Source organism: Spermophilus citellus, assembly GCF_964194105.1.
Source record: "Spermophilus citellus genome assembly, chromosome: 9".
Classification (NCBI taxonomy): domain Eukaryota; kingdom Metazoa; phylum Chordata; class Mammalia; order Rodentia; family Sciuridae; genus Spermophilus; species Spermophilus citellus.
This window is the reverse complement of record NC_138191.1, coordinates 57671272-57678328: the sequence shown is the minus strand read 5'-3', so window position 1 is coordinate 57678328 and position 7057 is coordinate 57671272.

Here is a 7057-nt window from a genome sequence, read left to right as displayed (position 1 = left end):
CCAAGAGGGGAGGGAATGTAGCTTATTTGCTTCTATATCACTAGAGCCCTGCAGAGTTCCAGGCTCATACAGGTGGCTGAGAAATGTTTAGGGAACAAATAAAGAAATAAAAGCACTTAAACTAGAGAATCAGAATTTAAACAGGACGCTCAGGCCAACTAGTAAAACAAAACCAGCTATTTTAGCCAATGGTGACACCATTAGGGCTATGTCACCCCTTAGCTGGCAGTTCAGGAAGCACTGCCTCCATATGGCAGGCACAGAGACAGGCTTATAATGAGGCACATATGGCATGATTTGAGTTGGTCAGATTAGTAAGACAAGTGTGTCATTTATCCAAAGCAGGCCTATCTGGAACTGGGGGGGGGGGGCAACCTAAGTGACATCTGCCAGGCTGGGACTGTACACAGCACGGGAGTCTGACAGAGACCAGCCCAGAGGCTGTCTTGATGCCATTTATCAAAGAAGGACTCCCTCTGCTTCTCCCGCAGTCTTGTGGACTTCCAAGGATGGAGGCATTTCAGAGCTGGGGAGCACCCTAGGGATCACCCGGGCAGCTCCTCGTTTATACAAATGAGGACACTGATGCCCAGAGAGGTTGAGTGACTCACCCTAAGTTAGTGACAAGACCAGGTCAGGTTTCTAGGTCTCCTGATTCTAAACTCAGGCTGTTTATAAACACATCTAAAGGGGAAGGGGAAAGGAACAGGAGAGGAGGGAGAGATAGAGAGAAGGAGAAAAAGAGTAAGGAAGGACGAAAGGAGAAAATGGGAGGGAAGGAGGACGAGAAAGAGGAAGGAAAGTCAGAAAGAGGTAAGGAAGGAGGGAAGAAAGAAGGAACCATGTTGGTTCTTTCTTATGGGAACTAGAGCTAAAGAGATCTCTACAGCTGAGAGTGGCTAGGAAAAACCATGTCTTGTAACATACTCGTAAAACGTGCTAAGGCCATATGTTAAAAGCAAGTCATGCTAAGTGAAATAAGCCAATCCTCCCAAAACCAAAGTCCAAATGTTCTCTCTGATATTCGGATGCTGACTCACATGATGGGGGTGGGGTGGAGTTTCACTGGATTGGACATAACTTTCCTATGTTCATATATAAATACACGCCCAGTGTAACTCCACATCATGTACAACCACAAAAATGAGAAGCGATATTCCATGTATGTATGATATGTCAAAATACATTCTACTGTCAGGTATAACTAAAAAGAGCAAACACAATTTTTTAAAAAAATACAATGCATTTAAGTGAAAATGGAAGTAATAAATTGGGGAATCTAAATAAAGGCAATTATTTGAAAACTTAAAAACTAAACAAATAAATAAATGCATTCTGTGGAAGCCAGCTTCCAAGATGGACACCACTGTCCCCACCTCCTGGTATGCACACCCTGCAGCATGCACCCTCCAACTAGCATGTTTGGTTTGTGTGACCAATAGTAAAAGTGATGACAATATGTGACTTCTGAGATCATAAAAGACATTCTCCCCCGCTCTCTCAGATAATTTCCTCTAGGGGATGCAGCCCCATGGAGAGGTCTATGTGGCAAGAAACTGAGGCCTCCTGCCAACAGCCATGTGAGTGAGTCATCTTGGAAGCAGATCAAACTTTCAGATAATTACAGCCCCAGACAAATTCATGAGAGACCCTGAGCCAAAATCACTCAGCTAAGCTGCTCCATAACCAACAGAAATAGTGAGATAATACATTTTTATTGTTTTAAGCTGCTAAGGTCTGGGGGTAATTTGTTCATGCAACAATAAATCACTGTTATAGATTCCTTACTGTCATGTCAGTGTATGTTAGCAGCTCAGTTAATCCTTATGTCAACTCTGAAATAGAAATGATTTTCTCCACCTTAGAAGTGTGAAAATAGGTCCAAAGAGGTTAAGTGCTTTCCCAGGGTCATAGAATTGCCTCCAAACCCACCAAACCATTCTGTCCTCCTCAACCACAGCTCTCAGACATTCTCCTCTCCTCCCACTCATCTCACAGAGACAAGCTGGGCTGACCCACTGACAGTTGGTTTCAGGTTCAATGACGAGATTATATGATCATGGGGCAGGGAATGGGTGAGGTTTTGAAAACTAGCACTGCCTGCAAAAATTTTGTCCTTAAGTACCCCGCAGTGCAGTTTCAAAAACTTGGGGGAAGCTGGGTTTGGTGGCACATGCCTGTACTCCCAGGAAATTAGGAGGCTGAGGCAGGAGGATTGCAAGTTCAAAGCTAGCCTCAGCAATTTAGTGAGACCCTAAGCAACTCGGTGAGATCTTGTCTCTAAATAAAAGATAAGAAGAGCTGGGATGTGGTGCAGTGCTTAAATGCCCCTGAGTTCAATCACTAGTACAAAAGAAACAAGAAACAAACAAAAAAACTTTGGGGAGACAAAGTGAAGCAAATGACACTTCAAAGCAAGAGCAAATGAATGAAAGAACTGAAAAATGGACAGTGTTTCTAGTTAGATTCAGAAAGCAGATGACAAATCCCAAGATCTCTACTGGGACGACGGACCATGGTGTCATTTGTGGGTCTGACAGAAACATGCCATGGGAAAACATCTGAAGCCCTAAAATAGCAGATACCTCTGACTGGAGGATTTTCTTTATCAATCAGCTTGGTAGCCCAAGTATGGTCATGACCTAGATGAGGTACTATATGCCCAGTCCTTCAGTCTGTCTCTCAGAACAACGAAGGCAGCCTGGAGTGATCCTTCAGTCTCTTCTGGGATGTTCTGAACCTAGATTTTGTGCAGGACATCATCATCACTATGAGTTTTCTTCCCCACTTCCCCACACAGTAGACCATAAAAGGTCATAGTTTCCTTTAAGGTCACTTTTTGGGCCAATAAATCAGGTTGATGCAGGTTGAGCTTTCTGATGAGTTTTTGAAATCTGCTTATTGAAGACTTAAAGCTAATAACCAAAGAGTGGAATAGTGAGCACATGAACCCTAAACAAGTACTTCCCCAACTGTAATGCAAATGTGTCACACAGAGATCTTTTTAAAATGAATCCTGTAATCCTTCCAGTCTGGGATGGGTCTAAGGTCTCACGTTTCTAACCAACTCCCAGATGATGCTGTGCTCCTGGACCAGGATTGGTCAGCACTTAATAGGAAAGGCAGAAAGCACGGCTTTCACAATTTTACCTCATTGAGAATCACCTAGGGAGGTTTTAAAATAATTTTTATTTGTTTTAGTTAGTTATACATGACAGTAGAATACATTTATGTAATTTGACACATTATACATAAATAGGGTATAATTTCTCATTTTTCTGATTGTACATGTTGTAGAATCATCACCTAGGGAATTTTTAAAACTACTGATGCCACCCCTCCCTCTCCAGCCAAAATTCTAAAACTGGCCCCAGGGTACAGCCTGAGCATCAAGATTCTTGTGTATGGCAGAGGTTAAGGTTAAACCATCTAATAAGGCTATTCCCAGCTGCTTCTGGTTTTCTCCTGATCTCTTTCCTTGGAGAAGCAGCTGCAATGCAGGGACACTGTGGATTTGAGGACCATCACCTGGAGTCACTCCTGTTGCTTTCCTTGTGGTGTGTCTTCCCATCTAAGGATAGAGGCAATGAGTCTGCCTACCTTAGAGGGTTGTTACAAGGATAAGAAAGTTCCCACATGTGTAAAACTCAGAATAGCACGTGATGCAATGTGTTAATATGTCTTCATAATTCCCAACTGATGAACAATGAAAATTAGCTAAGTTTTAACAGATGATCACCTGTTGTGTGGCCCAGGAATAGGGCTCAGAATACCCTCCCCATATCCTTCCCATACACTTGCCAAAATGAGTTATTCTATTAGTTTATTAATAACTTGGAAAGAAAAGATATGGGTCTGAGAGAGTGGACTTAAAGAACTACGTCCCCAGGTCAACAAATATATGAAAAGACATTCAACTTCTCTAGCAATTAGAGAAATGAAAATTAAAACTACACTGAGATTCCATCTCACTCCAGTCAGAATGCAATTATCAAGAATACAAGTAACAGCAAATGTTGGAGAGGATGTTTGGGCTGGGGATGTGGCTCAAGCGGTAGCGCGCTCGCCTGGCATGCGTGCGGCCCGGGTTCGATCCTCAGCACCACATACCAACAAAGATGTTGTGTCTGCCGAAAACTAAAAAAAAAAAAAATAAAAAAAAAATACAAGTAACAGCAAATGTTGGAGAGGATGTGGGGGAAAAGGCACACTCATACATTGCTGATGGGACTGCAAATTGGTGCAACCACTATGGAAAGCAGTATGGAGATTCCCTAGAAAACTTGCAATGTAAACACCATTTGATTTAGTTATCACACTCCTTAGTCTATACCCAAAGGACTTTAAATCAGCATACTACTGTGACATAGTCACAAAAATGTTTATAGCAGCTCAATTCACAGTAGCTAAGCTATGGAACCAACCTGTGTCCTTCAACAGAAGAATGGATAAAGAAAATGTGGTACATATACACAATGGAATATTACTTATCCAAAAAAAAGAATGACTTTATGATTTTTCCAAGTAAATGTATGGATCTGGAGACTATCATGCTAAGTGGAATAAATCAATCCCCCAAAACCAAAGATTGAATTTTTTTTCTGATATGTAGAAGCTAACCCATAATAAGGGGTGAGGTGAGGGGAAGAATAGAAATTCAGTGGACTAGACAAAGGGGAATGAAGGATGGGGGGATGGTAATAGGAAAGCTAGAAGAATGAACTTTTCTATGTTCATATATGAATACATGACCAGTGAAACTCCACATCATGTGCAACTACAAGAATGGGATCCTAATTAGAATAAGTTATACTCCATGTATTTATAATATACTCTACTGTCATGTATATGTAAAAAGAACAAATAACAAAAAAATCCTTAAAATTAAAAAGGTCTACTCCCCCAAACTGGATAACTGAAAGCAGAAATTAGGACAATAAGATCAACTTCTTCCACAAAGTCATTGAGGCAACATTTATGGAATGCTCACTGAGTTCAGAGCATTGTGCAAAGCCTTTGGGAGACTAATAACAACAACAAACTAGAAAGCAAGAATATTAAGCTTTCAAGAGCTTCTGGTGTAGTGCAAAAGATAAGCTAGGCAGGAGGTAGCTTCCACACTGCCTAGAGGACTCATTCATTCAGTCAGTATGCAAGGGAACTTACTATGAGCTAGCCAAAATACTAAGGACTGAGGTTACAAATATGAACAAGAAGGGGAAGACAGGTTTCCTTCCCTCCATCCTCTCAGCATCAAAATTCTTATGATGCTTAAACCTTGGAGAGGAGACACAAAACCACACAGAAATTACTGAGCTTCAAAAGTACTTTGCCGCTGGCAGGATGGCGCATGCCTATAATCCCAGTGGCTAGAGAGGCTGAGGCAGGAGGATCGTGAGTTCAAAGCCAGGTTCACTAAGCAACTCAGTGAGACCCTGTCTCTAAATAAAATACAAAACAGGGCTGGGGATTTGGCTCAGTGATTGAGTGCCCCTGAGTTAAAAAAAAAAAAATGTACTTAGAGAACTCAAAGCAAGAATTCTTCCTTACCACCAGACATGCTAGAGAAAAATGTCTGGGAACCTCCTTGGAGGTGACAAGGGCTGCTCTATTTTGGGTCCTGAGCCTTGCACAGAAGCACTCCAGGGTCTTTGCCTCACTGACTCCTGCAGCTAGATCTCCTGACAAATCAAGTCCACGTCCTGTGTCCATCAGTGCTCTCCTTTCTGACTGCTCAAGATTGCAAGGCATACAGGTGACAAGAACACGTTGCTCTCCTTTACCACAGTGTTTCCTGAGATCTAGTTGAGAACCTGGCTAGTCTCCATGTTTCAAAGAACCATTGTGCTCTTTGATTTGTCTAGGCAAAGGCCCAGCCTCGAAGACCCAGGTAAGGCTGGGCCTCTGTCCAGCCACCTCAATAGCAGAGACTGGTGGCTGCCATTTATAGGGTAGTTCTACATTCTTTCTGACTCCTACAACCCTGGTCAGCAGCCCCAACCTACCAGCCATGAGGTCTGGAATTAATTGCCACAGATGTGATATATCTGCCTCACTTTCCCTTTGTGACTAGATTCCCTTCTGTGAGACATTCAGCTGGCTCTTCTGAAACACTTCCCTTTGAGGGCTGGAATTTGTGCCCTTTATTCTCATCTGAGGTCCTTGCCTTCTTGCGATTAGTCCGATGGTGCAGAACCATGGAACTGATCCGTGCCTGACTTTGTCACCAGTGCTCTGAACCACCATGATCTCCACTAGCATCTGCAATGAAGGCCACATTTGTGGCACTGTTTTAGATACTGTGCACCCAAATGACCATTTCCCCAGCCTCATCCTATCTTCTTCCTCACACCCCTGAGTCTCTTCTCTGACAACCCACCATGCAAGCATTCATCACATTCAAGTCTGCCCTAGGATAGGTAGCCCATATCAAACTTGGCCACCCTTCCTGACTCTCCCAGTCAGGATATCATCCCACCTCCCCTCACTGGGGTCCCCTTAGCACATCTGTACTACCCTGGGAAACCTTTTTTCCTTTGTATCACAGCTGCTTCTGTACCCGACATCATTTCTAAAGCATGAAAGCCAAGCACATTTCTTTTCATCTTTGTATGCCTCTAAGGTCACATCTATGCCAACTAGACCCTCAATCACTGCTTGCTAAAGAGACAAAGAAATAGTAGAAAATTGCTAAGTACAAATTAAATGGTATGGAATGGCCTCGATGCCCCTCTGCCCCTCTACTCTCAGCTTGCACATTCCTTCTTATGCTAATCATTCCAAAGCACAGTCTTTCTCAGGTCAAAAGCAACCAGTAATTCCCACTGCCTATTGCAATAAATCCACATTCCTCATCCTGAATCAAACCTGCTCCCACCGGATCTGGCTGAAATCTGCCTGCCCAACCTTATCTCCTGACTCTTCTTCCCCTAACACCACACATCCATCTCATAAGGGTCCATTTGTGCCTCCCCAATTTTTTTGTTTGTTTGTTTGATGCCTCAATTTCTTCATCCTGGATATTTTCTTCTTCTATTCCCATATTGCCACTTAGTGC